We start from the raw sequence: 21,755 nt of genomic DNA, 5'->3' as shown, positions 1-21,755 counted from the left end.
TAAGTTTTCTACTGAATAGATAGGGGGATCTCATGCTAATAAACCTAGCAGTTTGGACATAAGGAGGAGAAATTTCGGTGCCATTGAAATTTTTGGTAAAAACTCCGTCAGTTTCCTTCAGTGGAACTTGTGTTTTATCTCACAGCCCTTGTACGAGTCTCCCAGTCTCAGTCTGCACTTTTGCAAAGACTTGTGGTGAAAAAGTATTCACTTTACATTGCAAGGTCCCTGACATTAGAAAAAATAGTTGCATGAGCAGAAGATCCTGTTCTGCTTTTGTCATCAAATTAAATTGCCTAAATTAGGAGCCTTGACCCTTTCCAAGGTCAGCGAAGAGAAAGGGTGCAGTGATCCTGGTGGGATCTGATTCATCCTCTGGATGTGACTCAGGAGGGAACCCCCTTGCACTATGCACAGGTGGGAGAAGCCTGGCTGTGGAGCTGCCCATTACTTCTACGCTTCCCTGGAGAACACGAGGTCCTTGGGTGGTCCAGGGAGCATTGATAAGCTCTATTGCAGGCACTTTGAGGAACAGTTGCTGGAATATCACAAAATAGAAGTCAAGGTGGAACTTTTGGATTTACTCCCCAGGTAGATGGGAAACAAGAGCTCACCTTCTGATGTTGACTGGGAGAGCACACAGGTGAGAAAGAATTTTTACTGTTTTGCACAAGCTAGAAACACGTTGGATATTGGTCTTTGAATGAAAATAACTTAAAGGACTGATTACGCTCTCTTCTTCACTGCAGAAAAGTTAATGATTCAATATTACCTCTGCCACTTTATTGGTCCAAGAAATAGTCATAAAAAGTAGCAATAGAGTCATTAGAGAACTCTATTAAAGCCATCACTGTGCCTCTAACTACTGCAAGGAAAGAAAAAGGCTTCTGGGCCAAAGTTTTCTGTCCAAGATTTTTGCTCTCTGTAGAGACGAAGGAGACTAAAAAAGAAATCCCTGTCTGTAGTTCTTGCCAAATAGGCATGGCTTCAGTGTTTGGAGAGTCCCTCTTGGGAGATCAGGAATGGTTCAATGTAGAGATATTTACAGAGACTTAAAACTTATAATGAAACAGTTATCTTTGCTCTCTCTCCTCTTTCTAAATCATATGAAGTCAGGTGGTATGTTCTCACAGTAGTATTAGTAACTGTCAAGTCAGACATAAAGCAAAAAAAATATTCCTGACTTGGGTAACAGTTAGAGCTGAGGATGAAAAATGTCGGTTGAGAAGTGATTTTTGCGTTGTCTCCAATAGTAAGGTGTTGCTTTTGCAAATCATTCTCTACAAGATGATCTGGTGCCAAGTCTCATTAATTTCAGCAGAAGCTTCGTGAGAGTCTGGGGATCCTGCCTTTCAGAGCAATTTATGTGACTGAGGCTGAGATGTAGAAAGAGCTTTGTGTGTTGGAGGGCAAGGTGGGGAGCTGCTGGCAGGGGGAACTAAGGAGGGAGGGAGCTGGGGGGAACTAGAAGGGTAGTAATGCCATTACAATCAGAAGAGTTTTCTTGAGTTAAAATCCAGCTGAAATACATTCTCTGTTCTACTTATAAAAATACAGGCCTAATAATCCTGGATTGCCAGGGATCAATCCGGTCTCCACTGAGAGCACTGAAGTCTGTTGGTTGGTTTTACAAGCCTGGGGTTTCAGTCCCTGTCAGATCATTCACATACATATATTTCTGACTTGCACAAGGTTGCCAGAGCACTGCAGGGTTGGTTTATACCCTCCCTTATTTTAATGCTAAAATGGAAACATTTTGAAACCCAACTTGGGAAAAGTGAAATTTTGAAAGAAAACACAGAAGTCTCTGTTAAATACTCTGGAGCTCATGTTGCATTATAAAATTCTCCAAAGCTATCTTGATAAATGTGGGAGATTGAGGATACATCACCCTATCTGTTTTTAGACTTTCCTCTCCTCTAGCCATTAAAAAATTGCTGCTGTGGTAATCATTGCAGCTGATGCTCTTAGGAGTAGAAACTCAGTTTGCCATACTGAGGTATACAGAGGAAAAAAGTGAGAATATACATTGAAGAGCACATTTTCCCTTTTCTCCGTGTATTTTCTTGTACAGGACAATTTTTTCTCGGGTTTTTGTTTGGTTGGTTGGTTTTCTTTTTTTTTTTTCTTACCCTGTTTAAGACCCTCAGTTAAAAAGTTGGTATGCTTACTTTTGGGACTTGTTTGCTAACCTCCTCCCCAGCCCAGTCCTGTGTTCTCTTTCACAGAGGTCAGCACCACCCATGAACCAGAGAAGGTTTCACAAGTCGCTGAGATATGTGCTGCTGAAAAACCTGTCTTTGGGGTAAGTTTCTCCTTTCACCCTCTTTTAATAAAAGTTTTGCTGATGTGATGAAGTCTGAGCACTTGTCATTATTAATAATTAAAAAATAGTATCTACAAGTTCCTGAAAATAGGAATATATGTGATTTTTGTGCATTCAGAGTTAATACCTAATCTACTTGTGCTGTACGAAGCATAATATAAATTTGTTTCAAATAACTTTATTGCCTTCAGAGACTTCTATCCTTTCCCCCTGGCCCCCAGTCTCTAAACACTTTTAACCTCCCTTTTCTAGATTTTATTCTATGCTCCATATGTATGAGATCTTACTTTGAACACTTATTGTTAATTTTTATGAGTGGTGTAAAAGAGAAGCATGGAATCCAGGTCAGTTGGACTGAATCCATGGGAAAATGCCCCTAAAAATTAATTTATGATGGATGAGATTGATGCTGAAAAGGCTGACTTAATTTGTTTCATTATGTTTGAAAAATGAATCTGAAGGCTTGACAGCACCAAATTGAGGTGGGTACAGTAAAGCCAATTTCTTGGCAATCTTCACTCATAGCTTTGTCCATGCATCTCTTTAATAATTAATATGCTGATCTTTGGCAGCTCATGAACAAAATCCTGAATTAATTTTGCACCCAGGGGAGAGTACAAATCATCAGAGTGATGCTGTTGATGGTGTTTATTTTCCAGAAACTTCAGTGGTGTAAAGAGATGGTTCTGAAACATAGACCGGTGAAGGGAGGAGCAGGAGAAATAAGGTAGTCAGAGTAAGAAAAGAGGGTATTTCTTACCACTGTGTTCAAGTAAGAATGGAGATGGAGTGTTGAAGACTGGGTACTGCTTAACCTGTGGAAAGCACAAGTCCTTAGCAGGGATTTGTACTTCTGCATACATCATAACTGTTTAGTGCTTAGTGAGCAATGGTCTGCTGGTAACAAAAAGATGTCAGCAAGTTAACTTCTCTTTGGAAACAGAATCATCTTAAAGCTTCTGAGATGACAGGATTTCTCTTGTTTGCCTCCATTGAATCAGATTAAATACAGAGCATATTTTTTTTAACTTTAATGTCAGAATAGCTCTCAAATATGTTATTGTGAGAACTTCTGTCATGAACAGAAGTATTAAGTGCTGCCCCTTCTCATTTGACTAATGAAGGGAATGATTAATGAATTGAGAGTGCAAGAGTTCACACATAATTTCCTTCTATTTGATTTTGAAAATGCTGGGTTACAAAAATGTTAAGAATTCCCATTTGCAGAAGAAAGATAACTATTAGAACAGAGCTCCTACCTCAAGCTTACTGGAGTGTTTTTCTTTAACATTTCTTCTTTTGTCGCAGGAAAATGTAGAGATTCTGAAAATATTTTTCAGTTTTAAACAAAGGGAGCTGTGTTTCTGGGTTAGTCAATGGTGGTGCTGTCTGTGCCTTCATATGTGATATTGACACTCTGGATCTATCACAAGAAAAGCTGAGGGTTTTGCATTTGATTAATAATGACAGGAACCTACCTCTGGCACTATGAATCTATCACTAGGAAAGTTGAGGGTTTGGCATCTGATTAATAATGATGGGGATCTACCTTCTTTGTCATCGAAATTCATTTTGGGGAAAATTAAATTTTCTTTTAAAAGAATACATTTAAGCCCAATTATAGATCAAGCCAAATTTGAGAAGTAAAGGCAAGAGTAACTGCCTGCACCTTGTGGTACATCCGACAGCAGGGCTGTAAGCTGCTGTTACCTGTGCAAATGGTGTTTCCATGTGCAAAAATGGAGAAGCCTATGGCCACTTAGGTGTTTACAAGCACACAATGTGTGCATGTTTATGGCTGTGCACAGGCACACGGACTTTGGCTGTGGAAATGTTGTCAATAAAGTGCAAAACCATAGATGTGTACATAAGCACATTCCCTGCTTATTAGCAACCTGCTATAAACCCCTGTTGACATAGCTATTGGTTGTGCGTAATCATCGTGCGCATTTTTAACTATCACATTAAGATTCCCAGTTTCTTGTAAAATCGGTCACTACAGTATTTTCTTTTTTTTATTAATACCTGTGTGTATGAGGTGTCTGACAGAGTTATTATCCACTTTGGTGATGAAAAACTCCTGCTGAGGTCGGGGAGAACAGGATTGCAAAGACCAGCACGATGTCTGTCTTATAAAGCGCTCATTCTTCTGACTGACCATCTGTGTGTGAAAAAGGACTGCTCTTACGCAGCAGTAGTTTTGTTGAGTTTGGCCTTGATTTCTTTTTTCCAGATTCTGCCTAGAAAAAGGGAGGGAGAGAAGGAAAAAACCAAATTTCATTGGGGAATGGAGGAGGTGGGGGTGGAGGGAAGGAGGGTTGAAAGCTTAAAAAATGAGTGACTGGTAGAAGAGTACAGTAAAGTCAGTGAATAATTTTACTGTCCTGGTCTAGCAGCTTGGGAATGTGCCATGTTAAACAATAACATCTTCCAAGTGAGAAAGACAGAGAGGGAGGGGAAGGTTGGGGTGAAGTGAAGGGAGGGGACTGGAGGTGAGAGAGGGATTGGATCCTTGAGTACAGTCACTGCCAGTCCTTGGATCAGCTACTTTTTCTTTTTCTTTTTTTTTTTTTTCATTAAATATTTGACACTGAGTCAATTCCCAGGATATAAAAATCTGTACTAGTCTGTTACCATTGCTTGACAAATAACATTACAGGTAGGCTGCTGTCTTTAGGTTTTATCCAAATAAATTAAATTGTTATTGCTTCTTTGGAGCCTTATGGACCTCACTTCTCTAAAATCATTGTACTGCACTGAAGCGATCCAGAGGCATGGTTCCAGCAAAGATGTAGGGCTGCCATGCATCTTGGCCTAAGTCTTTTTTCATTTCTTTCCATTTGCCTACTGAAAATGTTATCCAGAGGCTTTTGAAGGCTTCACAGACATATCCATGTTTTCCAATTGCCTTGTAGGCTTTGTCATTGAGACACCTGCTGCCAGTTTGCTCTTAGCCAGGACTGCAGTGCACCTCTGGGATTTTGGCACAGAAGGTATCTTGGTCAGCATGCTGTGCTGCTAGGAAAAATTAAGGTACCTATGCATATAATGCACAGTTACTGGGTGCCTTGGAAAGAAGCGTGCTGCTTCGGAAAGCTTTGAGTAAGCCCAACAGAGCATTTCCTGCTCTGTTCCAGGCTGTTTTCTATACCTGGTTAGCAGCAGTGCTGTGCTGCAGGAGTATTGATTTCAGGTGTGCCACGCAGAATAGAGGGGGCTTTCAGGGCATGGTGGCCCAGAACAAAGGGACTGTCAGTTCGCTGAGGGAGAAGACTTGTCCTGACAGAGACGGTATTTGAGCTTGAGCAGTGACCACCCTCAGCCTGGGTTTGGGCTTGCATGAATGCAATTTTTGTGGTGTCTTGCAGATGGCCCAGCATCAACACATCAGGACAGCGACCCTGAGCTGCTGCTGGAGCTGTGGTGGATTCGTGCTTAAGCCTTTCATCAGTGACTGAACAGATCCCATGAAACACATTTCTCTGGAAGGGTGCAACAAAGATGAGGTTCAGCTGCCTGATTGACTGGTAGGTTTTTCAGGAGAGTGTGAAATTGTAGCAGGCTCTAAGTTTGTTGTGCAGGAGGAGAGAAAGGATGAAAAACCTGAGAACACCTCTGGGATATTGGATAATTTCAGGCATTTAAGCCAATGGTGGTAGGAGACAAGCCTCTGATAAACACTGAACTGGTCTGAAAAAAACCCCAAAAACCAAAACGCAAATCAAAAAGCCAACCAAGGAAAACAAAATATATATAGGAAGCTGAGCTTCTTATATCAGATTCTTTCTTATAGAGCTAATATGTATCATAGCATTGATGGAGACGCAGCAAGGAGGTAAGAAGAGAAATGTGTTGCCTTACTAACTCAGAAGCCATGTCGGTTAAGAGGTGTTTCATGTTTTTGGGAGGATGGATGTGGCAAGCCTCCAAGAAATGGGTGAAAACCTTGTGGAAAACACTTCCCCAATCAGCTAGAACATCACAATGATGTAGAAGGAGGAATGGCAATCACAGGAGGGTGGAGGTTACTGACAAAAATCTGTTCCATGTTATTCAAATTATTCCTGAACTAAAAACGTGGATAAGAGGACAAGATTTGTGAATGGCACAAAACTATTCAGGAAAATCTAAACTCAAATCAACTCTGGAGAATTGCAGATGCTATTAAGATGTTGAATGACTGAATCTCTTGTCAGGTTATTTCCTTAATTCAGGTTATATCTTAATAAAGGAAGAGTGGCAAGACCAGTATAAAATTAGTATAAATTATATATATGCCGTTACTAGGAGGACATAGCCATTTCCCCCTGGGGGGGGGGACACACCTCAGGTGTCATTATGGCTATCTCTGAGAATATCACCTCAAAATGATGGCAGAGTAATCTAGAATGCTAGGAGTTGGTAGGAAGGGAATGGAAATCATACAGATCAAGAGCATCCTGCCACAGATCATTCACACCTGATCTTCTATGTGAAACTCTGGAAACACTGTATTTTAAAAATTCTAAGGATTTTAAGAGAAAACAAAGAGATGGATCATAAGGATGATGTAGAATGACTTCTACATGACGAAGATCTTGATGGACTGCCTAGGCTGGGAAAGAGTGACTGTGAGGGAAAGATGATTGTTGTCTTTAAAAACCATAAGGGTGAATGAAAAAGGATAGAGAAGGTAAATAAAGGACTAAACAAGAACTGTGAACACTCAAATTCTCAGATAGCTGATTTTAAACAAGCAAAAGGAATTGCAATGAAGTTGTGGATAGGCAGGTTCAGAAAGTGATTAGTCAAATTAGAAGAAGATAGGTTTATGAGTACATAGTAAACATGATAGTGCAGGTGCAAACTCTCAGTTCGGGAAGTCTCTAAGCTGGTACCTTCCTGGGAGCTGGATGGATACAGCAGGGAAAGAATTACTCTGTATGTACCCCTTTTCTTATAGCTGTTGTTACACTGGACTATATACACCTTTGGCTCAGTCTGGTAGTGCTAGACTATGAATTATGTTTTTTCCCCACTTAGTAGCATGAGAAATGACTTCTTGTCGGTCTGGTACAAATGGCACAACACATCACAGAGTGAATGGAGAGGGTGTTTTGTGATGAGGTGGTCTCTGCACAGCACATGAGGAGAACCATGCTTGTGGCAAGGGTACCCACATTCCTCTCTGGCTTTACAACGGGAGGGGATGATGGAAAGTACTACAAAGCAAAGTGCTCTTCATTTTATACAGATCATATGTCCTAAGTGATTGAAAACACATTTTTACAACAGAGAGAATGAATGGCCACAGTTAATTTCGTAGATGGGAATCTGCTCTGGGAAAGTGAACAACAGCTGATCAGAGGGTCATGTTCTTGCTGATAGTGTGGCTGCTGATGTTTTTTCCATATCAGTGTTAAAGAGGGAAACCAGCAGCTCATATGCCAATGGAAGGGCTATCTGTTACGAGTGTCAGCACTTTGTAAACTACTTCACTATACTCCCTGTCTCTTCTCTTTACCTCTTAGCCTCTGCTTTAATAAATATTTTAGATGGAGAGATATTCTCCACATGACCCAAATGTGCTGTGTAGATGTACTGTAAATGTGTAGAAGAACAGAGCCTCCTTTTACCACCTGCTCTGGGTTCCACTTGTGAAAATCTGATGGTAGAATGAGCAGAACAGACTGAGGGAAGTCATGTGAAACAGTAAATATGCTCCAATTCAGTCATAAAACCTGATATTAAAAAAATGTTAGTCAAAACACTTGATAAATCTGTGTGGGTAGATGCTGATTTTTAGAATGCAACTTAAATGAGTTGTGCTGCAGTTCTGCAATATTTAGTTCATGTTGTGGGGTTTTTTTTTCCTTTTTTTTTTCCATTTCTGATTTTTGTCCAAAACTAGAAGTGCAGGAAATCCCTCAAGAAATGCAGTTCTGGAGATTTCCAGCTTACTTTGGGGCTCTAGAGATTCAGATAGTTTGGGTAAACCTGTGAACTTTTGGATGTTTATCTGAACTGAACCTGAACTCTAAATCTTCTAGGGTTCACCCAGCTAAGTCACAGGGAGGAAGGCCTATAATGATAATTTTAATGTTATTTTCTCATTCATCCATGGGTATGACCCTCCCAGCCTCCTGAGAATTTCTTTGTGCTGCATGAAACAAAGAGAAAGCTAAATAGTGTGTATTACATATGCACAATTAAACATTGTACGCACCATTACAGTTTCAGCTGCTATATATCCTAGTTGCTGATCTTCGCAGTAGGATTTAGTTAGAAAACAGATGGCTGTTTCCAGCCTGGCACCCCTCTAATGACATCTTTCATGCTACATGAAGATAACTTAGAGAAAATGTACCAGAGACAAAATTACTAAATTATAGTAGGCAAAGCAATAAAAAGAACAAAAAGCTCTTAAAAAACACATACATGAATGTGTAGTGTTCATTCTGTCAAGCTTTAAGAAGTGACTATAATCACTTTTTCCTTGTCTGACTGTCTAATCACAGCATCTGAGTTCTTGATGTTTATCTATGGAGACCTCTGGGAAACAGGGGAGCAGTTTATAATCTCTATTCTGTAGAAAAGAATTTTCTATAATACCAAAGATAACATCATACCTTTCCTGATGTCAAAGGCAAAGAACTAGCTAATTTTTCTTGCTGTGAAATTTTCCTAGTAGACGTTAATGTAAGAAATCCACAGCAGAGTGAGGAATGGAGTCACGATTTCCTTCTACTTTGTCAAACTATCCACACATACCCCATCATCCACAACAATTATCACTAGGTCAAATTTGTACTCCTGTATTATGTGTAAGGAAGCCATGATATGTTCCCTGAGGGTTCTCTGGTTTGAAAACACACAGAAGTGCTACACTGGCCTAGCTCTCATGTCTTCTGTTCTTTTGAGACTGTATCAGGAATAAGAGTGCTCTTGCACACATTGACACACAGGTGTGGTGAAAACATAGTGTATATAGTATTACAGTGTCCTTCCAGATGCAAGAAAATGAATTGCTAGAAAAGAATGTGACTAAATTTCCGTACGTGTACCAGCAGATAAAAATTTTGGTCACAAGTCTGGAGAAGCAGTGCGCTTTGTTCTAAAGCTTACTTCCCAAATGCCTTCCCAAGTTGTACTTCTAATGCTTATGAAATCATTGTGACTGTATTACCACATCAGCAATCATTTATGGCTTTGGAGCTGCCTGTCACTCTAGGGGATATTCAGAAGAGCTCATTTGATTTTCAAAGGAATTTGGAAACCATCGGCGCTCTGTGTGAGCTCCCGGGTTTTCCACAGAACTTGGCATTCAGCAAGGCTGCGCTGCTCTCATCAGCTTTTCTCCATGGGAGCAGCTGCACGTTGAGACCTCTTCAAAACTTTAAGGACTGCTGTTAGATCCTTTAGGCATATGAAGTGTCTGCTGCAAAGCTCAGACTAGGCTTGATTTTTGACAGGACTCTCAAACAAATTACAGTTACTTTATACTTTTGAACAGGAACTGTGTGGGATTCAATAATTTTGTGGGATTTGCAGATTTTTGAAATTTGGCTAGCTTTCTGTTTTCTTCTGAGTGTGGATCCATGCAGACACGAAGTTCACAGATATAAAGCTCCAAAAGCTGTAGCTTAAGGAATGATTTTCACCAGTCTTTGCAAATGGAGTTTCCCAGCCTGGCATACTTATTGCACACTGTATTTCACATTACACTCAGTCTTCCTAAAATATCACTTCCCGAAGAGTAGGCTTGAATCAAAACACTCTGTAAGCTTATTCAGCTTCTAGAAATATCCTACTGGAAAAGTTTGTGTTTTTTCTCCTATTGAAGCCAATGCATTGGGACAATGAGGGGGAGAAAGGTATTAATGAACAAATCCTCCAGAGGCAACAGCTTAGAAATGTCCATGCCAGTAGGATGCAGGAATACCTCCTAGATGTACTTAACTTCGTGTGTGCAACTATGTTTGCATAGCAGATCAAAGAAGATTACCTTCTATACACAAAGTCCCAGGAGATCTGAACCAGGGGAATTATACTTACTTGAAGGATACAACAAGGTGAATTTTTTTATGATCAAAGATTGCTTTGGGGCTTTTCCCACAGAACAAACTCTTAGCCTTAGATGAAGATATAAAATTGATTCAAATGTTCACGATCTGAAACCTTTCTAGTTTATCTAAATATGCATTGTTCCTCTACTTTTGTCTTAGTATTGATATTTATTTTGTCATCCAAAGAATGGTTATGATTTATTTTGAAACCAAAGTATTGGATGAAATTGGATTATTTGCAAAAAATACTTAGAGTGGTGAGACTTGCAACATCTTTTACTCTGAAAAGGTTTTACAGAGAAGTACACTGAAAGCAGGTCACAATCAGCAGTAAGATTCTAGCGCTGATGTAGATTCATCTTGGAGAGATAAAATGGGATTATCAGTGGAAATTAAAACATTCAAAGGAGTGAAGCATAAGAATAAGCAGTCTATTTCACATGCCCTCAAAAGAGAATCTTTCAACTGGGGCTTCAAATAAGGAAACATTTCCACTAGAGGTGCAATTAGGAGAAATAATTGGGTTGGTTGAACTCTGGGTGAGTTGAGCCCCAACCTCAACTCAGGTTGTGACTCAGGTCTGATTCTGCCCTGACCAGAACACATACTCTTTGGGGAGACCAGATTCACCCCTTTCTGAGTCCCAGTGCCACAGGTTGAAGCACTAGCTCTTAATAATGTCAAACAGTGAGGCAGCTAAGATCTCAGGCCTGATGGGGATCTATGCAGCATGGTTTGGACCCCCTTTATACCTAGGGCACTGTAGTGTGCTATGACACTTTTGATTTCCCTTGTTGCACTTATTTGTGAGTCATACAATTCTATCAGCTCACAGTCCAGTTTCTTCTCTTCTGATGAATTCTGAGAATGGTGATTAACATCTTATGTTTTGTTGTGCCATGAGTTGCCATGGAAATGAGCTTGAGATTGCAAATCTAATAAGTATCCTATATTGTGGAACAAAGAAGAGCAGGAAGTGATGACACTTGTGGGCAAGAAGCTTTATGTGAAAGTTTGTTGCCTGAGATCAGTATGGGTCAGCCTGACTGTCCTGGTAGTGCCTATTTTGTGTTTTAGCACATCAGGAGATCGTACTGCAACTTCCTCTGATGAGGAGTAAGTCATTACATAAGTATGGATTTTAGAGCCTCATTTTCTACATGCTTTTTAAAATACTGGGCATGAAATTCTTGTTGCTTACTGGATGAAAGTTTTGTAGTTGCAAAAAAAGGGAAGAAAATATGACCAAAAGCAAAAAAAAATGTAGCAAAAATTCAAGAATGGCTAAGAAAAATGCCAAGGCCCTCCATTCTATCCCAGGATGCAGTGCTCTGTAGTGAATGTACCGAGGATATGTGTAGTATCAGAGCAATGTTATACGATGCCTCCATTGTTAAACTGTCAAAACAGCTGTTAATCTGCAGTGTAGGGACTTCCCGGGGCAGGCATTGTGTCTTGACCTTTGTGTTTTATAGTCAGTGGTCCTTACTTCCTTCACCTCTAATATGCTTCAAAATCATACAGGATTTTGCAGACTGAAAGAAACACAAAGTTATTAGAAGGGGTGGTGCAATCTCTGAACAGCTTACTATTATTGTTTCCTAGTCAGTGATACTGCCAAGTGTGTAGGAAACTGAATTCTTCCTGTACAAGCATTTTTCATAATTTGTACCTTAATTTTTACTATACTGGGTAAAATCACTTCCTTTCCTGGTTTTTTTCTCTTTGGGCATGTGAAAAGGCCGGAAAATTCTAAGGATAATGCAGCTGCTCAGTGCTGTCCTTTTTCAGAACTACGGTGCATGCAGCATGCAGGATTGTGCTGGGAATTTCTCCCCTCGTGCTCGAGCCCTGCCTACGATTTATAGGAGAAGGATGGAAGGACTGACATTTGGAACACAGCGATGCCTATTGCTTATTTCCCAGTAGAACTTTCAACTTAAAAGATTGAGATGCTTTTCTTTATTAAATAGAGTGAATACTTCAGTGTTTTCAACTCCAAGCCCATCAGCATATCTCCATATTCTGTCGAGGGGCCCAGCTGCCAATTCTCTGTGGAAGTGCTGTTAGCGGTGGTGCTAATCCAGCCTGGTGGTCTGAGGAGAGGAGAGGAGCCAGACCTTTGTGCTCAGGCTCTGCTGTTCTCTCTTGGGTTTGGCTGCAGTCGCTGAAAGCAAACCTTTAAAAAAGACTGGTTTGTGATAAACAAGGTGGGCACTGCAGAGCCAGGACTTGCCCCCCCTTGTTTGTGAAAATGTTATCTGCTGCCTTTGAACCTCTGGTTCTTGAGCTGTCAGCTCCTCATGAGGCTGTATTGTACTGGGCTGAACCGGGCTGAACCGGTCCAAACTGGTCTGAACCGGTTTGAACCGGTCTGAACCAGTCCGAACCAGTCTGAACCGGTCCAAACTGGTCTAAACCGGTTTGAACCAGTTTGAACCAGTTTGAACTGGTCTGAACTGGTCTAAACTGGTTTGAACTGGTCTGAACTGGTCTAAACTGGTTTGAACTGGTCTAAACCGGTCCGAACCAGTCTGAACCAGTCCGAACTGGTCCGAACCAGTCTAAACTGGTCTGAACTGGTCTGAACCAGTCTGAACTGGTCTAAACTGGTCTGAACCAGTCTGAACTGGTCTAAACTGGTTTGAACCAGTCTAAACCAGTCTAAACCAGTTTGAACCAGTCTAAACCAGTCTAAACCGGTCCAAACCGGTCTGAACCGGGGGATTTGAGGGGTCCTGCAGGGGGTTTGGGGGTTCCTGGGGTGGTTTAGGGGAGATTTTGGGGTCCGGGGGGGAGGTTGAGGGGATCTGAGGGGACTTGGGGGGTTTTGGGGGGTCCTGGGTTGGTTGGGGGGAGATTTGGTGGGGCTTGGGGGGGGCTGAGAGGGAGTTTTGGGGGGGCTTGGGGGGGGTCTGGGGGAGGGTTGGGGGGGATTTGGGGGGCTTGGGGGGGATTTGGGGGATCCTGAGGTGGTTTGGGGGAGATTTGGGGGGGCTTGGAGGGGTCTGGGCAGGGGGCTGGGGGGGATTTGGGGGGGTTTGGGGTGTTTTGAGGGGTCCTGGGGTGGTTTGGGGGAGATTTGGAGGGCTTGGGAGGGTTTGGGTGGGGTTTTGAGGGGTCCTGAGGTGGTTTGGGGGAGATTTGAGGGGCTTGGGGTGGTCTGGGTGGGGGTTTGTGGGGGATCTGAGGGGGCTTGGGGGGTTTTGGGGGGTCCTGAGGTGGTTTGGGGGAGATCTGGGGGGACCTGGGGGGGTTTGGGAGGGAGCTTGGGGGGTCCTGGGGTGGTTTGGGGGAGCAAAGTTTTATATGCAGATTACTAATTTTAACCTGATTATTGTTTGAGAAACCGATAATTGGAAGAAGTCGGTTATTGCTTAACAGCTTTAGTGGTAAATGAGTTCCAGCAGCTTGCTGGGCTGCCACTCGCATGAATCCACGTGCTTCTCAGCGAGACGCTCTCGTCCCTCTCTCCTCCCCTCTCTCTTTCTCTGAGATCCTTTGCTGGGTCCGTATGGGATTGAGGATGTAAGCCCCTCAGAGGAGTGTTTCAATATATGGTTAGGATTCTAATTTTTGGCATCAGCTTTTTATTACAAGTTGTTGCCTGGCTGGAGGCGTGAGAGAGTGGGAGCAGGGAGGGTTCTCGACCATGTGTGAAGCAAGGAGACAGCAGTAGCAGAAATAGTACAATAACTTTTCTCTGGAACATGAAAATGGGGTCTGGAGCGATCCCCTTGGCCCCTAATCTCTTGCTAATTGATATCTGTTGCTAGCTCTGGGGTTTATAGCATGGGCTGTGACAGTTTTGCTGCAAGAAAGGGTCAGGATTTCAACCACAATAAAAATTGCAGCTCAACTTAGTAGCATGTAAAGTATTTTTGTCTAGCAAAAAAAAGGGCACTTGAAGTATGAAACCTATTTTAAAATAATACGTATTCTAGGTAGTGATGCTCATTTTCAGTACTGTTTTGTGTTGTGAGTCTAAAAATGTAATAAAAATGCAGATGTGTCTCTATGATAATACAGAATAAGCTCCTGAAATGCAGCAACTTGGTTTTTATTTTATATGAGGCAGGAGTTGATTCTTAATAAATAACAACTATAAATGCAACCTCATTTCCAAATGAAACCAGTAATAATTATAAGAGATTGCACAAAATCATTAGTAAATGGCAAATACAGGGAGTAATATCCTCTGATTATCAATTACAAAACCCAGAGATGATTACAGAGATTACAAAATGTTCAGGCTTTATCCTGTGAAGTAATTTTGTGTAGTTGACTCACGAGCAGACATTATTACTGTGTGTGTAGTACCACCCTAACGGAGCACTGATGTACCATGGTTGATGGGAAAACCAGAATAACACGGATTCCCTACAGCACAAAGGGAGCAAAAGTAGTGGACTGACCTAGCACGGAGCCAAGTCTGATCCAACTAAAATTTTTTACTTTTGTCTGACAGGAGCCCTGCTAAGCATAACCTGGTCACTTTGTGATTATGAGGTTGCCTGTATACCATGTTTCCTTGTGCTCTGGGTTGTGCTGGTCTTATAAAATAATAAGAACCAGAGCAGCCTTTTTGAGCCACCTTAGGGCTGGATTTGCTGGACTGTAGCATGCTGAAGCACCTGGATCAAGGGTCCTGAGAGGCAATACTGAAGATCAGAGGTTTCCAGTGGGGTGCAGGCACTAGGTGTGTGTGGGTTTTGTGCTTTAATCTCAGGTGCTTTTACCTCCTCACAAACTACACAGGTAACTGAGGTACCTAAATGAGAGTCAGAGATCCCAAAGAGTCAGAAGTGAGGTGGACTGCATGATCTCTACCATGCTTGCCTATAAGAGAAAGTTTTGTGGTCTGTTGTATTTTGGATGAGTTTTGGCCCTTCCAGAAAGTACTCAGGGAACAAATGAATGTACAGAGTCTGTCTGAAAGAGAAAAGGATGAGAGTATTCCATGGAGACGTATTAAAGTCAATCCAAAGTGAACTGATGACTTTACAACCCTCAAGCAAATTACCCCAGGTCATTTTTTTAGTGCAACAGGGTTGTGTATGAAATATGAAAATGTGTACATGACCTTCTTTTAAATGGCTGTGATTTATTGCTTCCAGAACCATGAGGGAATCAAAATGAGTTTATGAAGAAATCAGTGTTATGTGGGATTGCGAAATGATGCTGGATCTGATGAATCCTTTCTGAAACCCTTTAACCACATGAAATCAGCTTCTTTACTCAGATGTTGCAGGATGGATATCTCATCCACTCTGATTCCAAAAAACTTCAGGTCTCTAAATGATTTTCAGGATGGTGATGTTTGCTTTTTTTTTTTTGTTGTTGTTGTTCTGTACAATTTTCTGCATGCACCTATGTTTTGTTATAATCGTGTTTTTAATTTGGATGATGCTGTTTTTATTTTCTTTGGCTGCGTAAAACAACCCCATTTACCTTTTTCAGATTATTCAGCAACCTTTTTTTCCCCTCACTCTGCTAAATATGTTTCAGTTTAAAAGCTACTATATTCTTTCATATTTATAATTTGATGTATGATTTTCCTGTTTTCCCCATGCTTCTCAATACCTTCATTCTGCAGCTGCTGTTTTCAGGTGATAGTTCTGAAGCAAGCAGCAGAAAAACAGGGAGAACCCAAAAGTTTTGTTTGTTTTCTTCAGAAGATACTCTTACTTCTCTGAAGAAATAAAATTCTTTGAGCTGAAAAAATGGGACAGCACAGCCTTCAAATCATAAAAGAATTACTTGTGTTTGGGAAGGTACCGTGGTGTGACTTCTGATTTTCTTTGCCTCTTGATGTTTTCTACAGTATAGGAGTAAATATATCTCATATTTAAAACTAGGTTTTTATTCTCCTTTTCTCTGTGTGCTTTTGTGAACAACTAGTGCAAAATCAAGTAGCATGCCTAGAACAGGCAGAATTTCCTCTGCTTCTGGTAGGAAATAGGCAAGAGTAGTCTGTGTGACAGGACTGTGTGCCGTATGGATTACGTTAATTCTATATGCATCTCACCTTGAGGTAAGTCTGGCCTCACTCACCAGGACTTTGTGGTTGTGTATGAAACAATGGGATTTCTTTTCCTCAACCCCCTCCCAACTTTTTCATTAGAAAACCTTTGTGCTCAAACAAGATTAGCCATTTTAGTCAGTTTCCCATGTTTTGATGAAGAATCATATTCCTGTAATATTTATTTTATTATTATTGCCATGTGTTGTTGTTATTACCATTGTTTTCAGTCAAAGGTGTGAATTTTTTTCAGTTTTATTTTCAGAAGCACATTTTTTTGGGGGGGGGAGAGCGTCTGATTTGGTAATATACTGTCCTTCAATAGGGATGAAATCAGCTCAGGAAGGGTTTGGTTCATGTGTCAAGGATACAGATTTTGGGACTGACCTTAGAGAATTAACTTGACAGGTTGCTTTGTTTCTTCTCCTTCTGTTCCCACATTCTGCTTGTGTGAACAGAGCAATTGGTGCTGAGGGACTGGTGTCTGCATGAAGCATGTTTCAGATGCCCTGTCTTGAACTGTTCTTAACTGGAGACTCATATCCATAACTTGTGGGGGTGCAGTAAGTGTGCAGCTGGAGTGGAGTTTAGTTTCATAATCCAGTTTATGAGCCCTAAGGATGTTTGAAGTGCAAACTAAAGTATGGTACGTAGGATGATGAGGACACTTTCTTGAAAACCTTGTTCTGATTTGAAATAGAAAGTTAGTGGAATCAAGTGCTACCTTGATTTCTTGTGCTCAGTGACTCCTGACACATTGCTCTCTATGTGAATATCCCTTGCACAGTTAAATCTTCAGAAATGCAGCTGTGATCTCATGCTAACTTAAGCATTTTGGACCTTTACATTGTTAAACAAACAAACAAACAAACAAACCAGACCCACAAGTCAAAACCTAAGTACTGTAAGAAGTCCTCCGCAATATGCATTAAAACTGTGTGAATGAAACATCCAGTGTTTCAGATCACTTATAAGGCATCTGGAGCGAGTATCTTGTGTGCAATTTTCATCAGTTCAAAATGTGGACTAATTTTTCCATATCAAATGGCCTTCATCAGTAAGCTTTTCAAAGCCCCGTGCTATCTACAGTGTCAGCTACTCTTTTTACCTGACCTGGATTCTCTTTCACTTGCATTGCACCTTCACTTCTACATACATTCTACTTTTGCCCAGTTTTGTCTTACCATCTGTAAAATATCCACTTACCATCTGAGACAAAAGCGCCCAACTTAAATTTGGGAGCATAAGGTGTCCTATTAAATTCAGGGTTATCTTCATCTGTCACCCACTGGTGTAAGGAGAGCTACAAATCCAAAGAAAGTAGTTTTGTATTAGCCATATTTTTCTACGTATGTATGTTTATAGGAAAACTATAGTCTAATGTGCTTGGATGTTTCTAGTATGTTAAATACATACGACAAACAACAACTAACGAGTTTTAAAACTGTGATGCTTATTCAGTCCACTCAGTGCTCTTGAATGTGAGCCAACATTAATTCAAGCTCAGTTGATCCTAATAAGTAACTAAGACCCCATTTCATAAACATGCAATTCTAGCTTGTTATTTCTGGCACTGCCATTAAGCAAAAGTCTCTACCCTCAGAATGACAGAATTAAGGGATTAGGGATAAACTGAAAATCGTGAATAATTCACAATTTCTTCCCTTCTCTCCTTCCCACCAAAGGCAACTCTAGAGGGGCTCAATAATTGCTCTCAGTTATACACTTTTTCTTCTGGGAGTTATGCACAGGAGTGTGATCTACCAGTGCAATGGGATTTGCTCATATGAATGGAGTCTGTAGGATTGGATGTAATATCTGATACTTTCTATTGTCATCAGAGGGTCACTAGAACAAAGCACCAATGCCTGCACTAAAAAGTACTACTTATACTTATCCATCCTGAATAGGGATCTTTAGTGTCTCCTTGATGTATGTCGTCCCAACAATATGTATGATTTTCCAAAAGAAATCTATGACATTTTTTACTAAGATTCAATCAGGGTGATTTCTTACACCGGTCCTTCAGATAATGTAGAACATGGAGTATACTTGTTCCTGAAATAGATTTTCTTTTCAACTTCGCTGATGTTGCAGAAAGATATTTTATGAAAATCTTGTCAAATAGAAGAAGCTTTGCAGCAAATTCTCAGGAGATGCATTTTATTACAGAAAATCCTGTAATGTAGGATTTCACATTAAAGCAACATAGATTGAACAACAATGTATTTCTCAGTACAGACATTTCTTACTCAACTTTTATCTCTGCCATGCCACTGGGTTTCATGCAGCTGTTGAAGTCTTAGAGCTGTAGCATATAGGTTTAGAACTGTCCTTTTATGTGTTTGTATAGTGCCCAGCCACTGGTGTCTTTGGCTCTCTGAACCTGTAGGCATTACAGTGATATGGAAGAGAGTAAAAGGTAAGGATACAGGTAAGGATACACTTTGTCTCTCTCCTACAGCAAGAATTACTTGCATTCGTAAGGTCTGTGTGTTGCTAACATACTCTTTTCCTCAAAGGCTGAGAATTCTTGCAGATGCTACAGTGTTTGTATCATGCTGCTGTATTTTTGCAGCATTGTGCCAAAATAATAATCAAAAAAAATCAGTTAAATTTAAAATTGGGATACTAATGGCCTCATAGACTTGCTGTCTTCTTTATTCAGTGTCAGTGAATGGCTCTGCTGTTCAGCAGCGCTCATTAGTCTTTCTCAAGCGGTTGCTGTTGTCGTTATTATTCTGGGTTTTCTTTTTTCTTCATGTGCAATTGTTATTTTTATCAAAGTATGTGGGGAGAATGGTGTGCACACAACTGTGTGAGGAACAAATTCAGAAAAGGCCAAATCAGTTTATAAGAGAAATAAGGTGTATTGCCATCAAGTTTTGGGTCAGTAGCAGGGCACCAAGTGACTTTGGCTTTCTTAAAAAACAGACCAAGGCTTTTAATTTCTGAACAGAACAGGGGAATGCATGCAACCCACAGAGACTGGAGTCTCTCCAGGCCTATCTAATGTAACGAGAGAATTCTTTGTGAAATGCATAAAATGATGACATTTTAGTGGTGAGTGAAATATTTGATTACTTTTTCCATAACCTAAAATAGTTGGAATGTTCTTTTGCAATCCCATTCCCGGTGAGGACTAAGGATGTGGAACCTCACCATATATATTCCTGAGAGACATCTCCAGGACAGTGTGTGGTGATATGGAAAAATGGGTTGAAAAATCTTTTTTAAGCCCCAAGGAAAAGTTAAAGGCATGCTCATCTGAGGAAACATCCAGAAGATGAATTCAGTCATGGTCACAAGTCTGAGGAGAGAAAGGTTGGACCGGTTGAAGTTTGGTGAGTGCTGTGGTGGGCAGTAAGATAAGGATGAGTGCCTGACTTATTCTGGCTTGTCTACGTGGCTGTTTGCAGAAGGGGAGAAGGGACACACTTCTGGCTGGCATCCTGGGACAGGGCAACACAACCATGGTCCAAGGGAGCACCAATTTGGTGCCATTCTAGAGGGACTGACTGCCAAAAAGACAGCTGGGCCCTGAGTACCTCTTTGTCCCCTTTCAGCACACACTGCTCTCTGCCACCATCCTATGGGGATCCACATCCATGCCGACCTCTCCTGGGGCTGGTGTAATTTCTCCTCAAGTTTGTACATGTACTCCTAAGTACTGTGTTAGGGGCTTGGTTTTGATGCATGGACAGTGAACAGCTCTGTCACAGTTTAGCATCATGCTGACGCAAGCCATAGCCAACCACAGAGGAAAAGGATAGTCTTTGCCCTATGGAAATGGCAACTGGACATTCAGGAGGAATCTCATGGATTGAGATTCCTGGTACACAGAGAACTGCATTGGCATATGAAACAGGAATACACAGGCATTTGGTGATATCTCTTTGAACTGCTTGGGGTTGCTTTCAAAGTAGACCAAATCTTTCTCTTCCCATTAACATCATATTCCTGCTAGCAGAGGATTATGTATATTTAGTCACTGAGGATGGACTATACGTTGTTCAGCATGGCTGTTTTATCAGGCTCAACGGATAGGTTTTCATATTTTATGTTGTCTGAATACAGAAAGACAGTTTATCAAAAACTAGTTTGCAACTGGACTGTGTTGACACAGCATTTTGTGGGGACACAGAACACCCAGAATGGCTGTTTCTAATGTAAAAAACATCAAACCATTTTAAACTGGACCAGTTTCATTAGGGAGTTAGACCATGAATAGTCTGGTGCAAAGGAGCTAATTTCTATAAGAGATTGAAAGACTGGAAAGGGCTGGTAGAAGTTATATATTGACAGAAGATGAGCCAGACTACATCTTGCCTGTTCTCCAAATTAATTATTTGTTTCAATATTTATAAAAGTGAATAGGAAACAGATGGTAGAACTGAAGATGCTTGTTAGGTTTCTGTAATGGAGAAAGGAGAAAGAGTGAGAGGAAATCAGAATCCCATCGTAAGAGAGGAACAGGAAATTAAAACGTCAGACAACTGACAAAACTGCAGGACCACACACAAATATAAAGAGGTTTCTCATAGGATCTCCAAAGCATTTTAAATTTAAGTCTTCTCTCTTTTGCCACCCAGAAATCTGAATAAAGGGGTTTTTTAAAGAAAAGAAGAGGAAAGTCCAAACGCAAATCCTCAACCCAGTTGTTAGAATAAAGTCAAAACTTATTTGGAAATATGTATGACTAGTTTGGAAAAGTCCTACTGTGATATCTAGTGAGAAGACATAAAGGAGCAGAGACAGGAGTTCCTGACTGGTGTATGGAGTATCCATATCCTTGTCCTTGGGCCTAAGAATCCATGGTCTTTATTCTACAAAGACTAGTGATGTGGCAGACAAAGGTCTTGCAGATTATGATTATCAGGGAAATGGGGTTGTGTTTATCCTCTGCAGTCATTCTGAGCACCCAGGGCTTGTAGTTTGTCCTTGCATTTGACTGAGTTTATGCTAATTACCCCTGAGGTGCAAGATGTGAGAGATGTGGGCAAGGCAGTCTGTGGGTAGAGGAGTAGCCTTACAGTATATGTTACACCTAGAATGTCAGAGTGGGGGGGTGGATGTGAAACTGAGAAGGTAAAAGGATAGGAAGGCTTCATGTTGAATAAATTTGGTGAAATTGTGCCAGTTGTATTAACTGAAGGTCAGGATCTTCAATTTATGTGGGATTCTGATAGTCCACCTGCAGCCAGCACACGGCAATGTATTCTCCTCGCATGTCAGTAGAAGACAGAACTGGAAAAACCACGTTGAACTTAACAAAAATCTGTTTGAGCTGCATCATTATCTGAACCAGCTGGATTTGGAAAGAGGTTGAGAATCCAGATAGGATTACTGGTCTCTTCCCCTC

At 40.9% G+C, this 21,755-nt stretch overlaps 1 long non-coding RNA gene across 1 annotated transcript in view; it reads left to right on the top strand.

Annotated features, from left to right (window-relative positions):
* Positions 1 to 2,257: 2,257 nt before the first annotated feature.
* LOC127469163 (uncharacterized) overlaps positions 2,258 to 21,755 on the top strand; it is a 96,232-nt gene continuing 76,734 nt past the window's right edge. Inside the window, exons 1-2 of the long non-coding RNA XR_007903875.1 lie at positions 2,258 to 2,305; positions 5,695 to 5,853. This is a non-coding gene — a long non-coding RNA (uncharacterized LOC127469163). The remainder of the gene's footprint in view (positions 2,306 to 5,694; positions 5,854 to 21,755) is intronic.

Source organism: Manacus candei, unplaced genomic scaffold, assembly GCF_025592945.1.
Source record: "Manacus candei isolate 608988 ecotype Guabito, Panama unplaced genomic scaffold, ASM2559294v1 h1tg000017l, whole genome shotgun sequence".
NCBI lineage: Eukaryota > Metazoa > Chordata > Aves > Passeriformes > Pipridae > Manacus > Manacus candei.
This window is presented reverse-complemented; position numbering and strand designations above follow the sequence as displayed.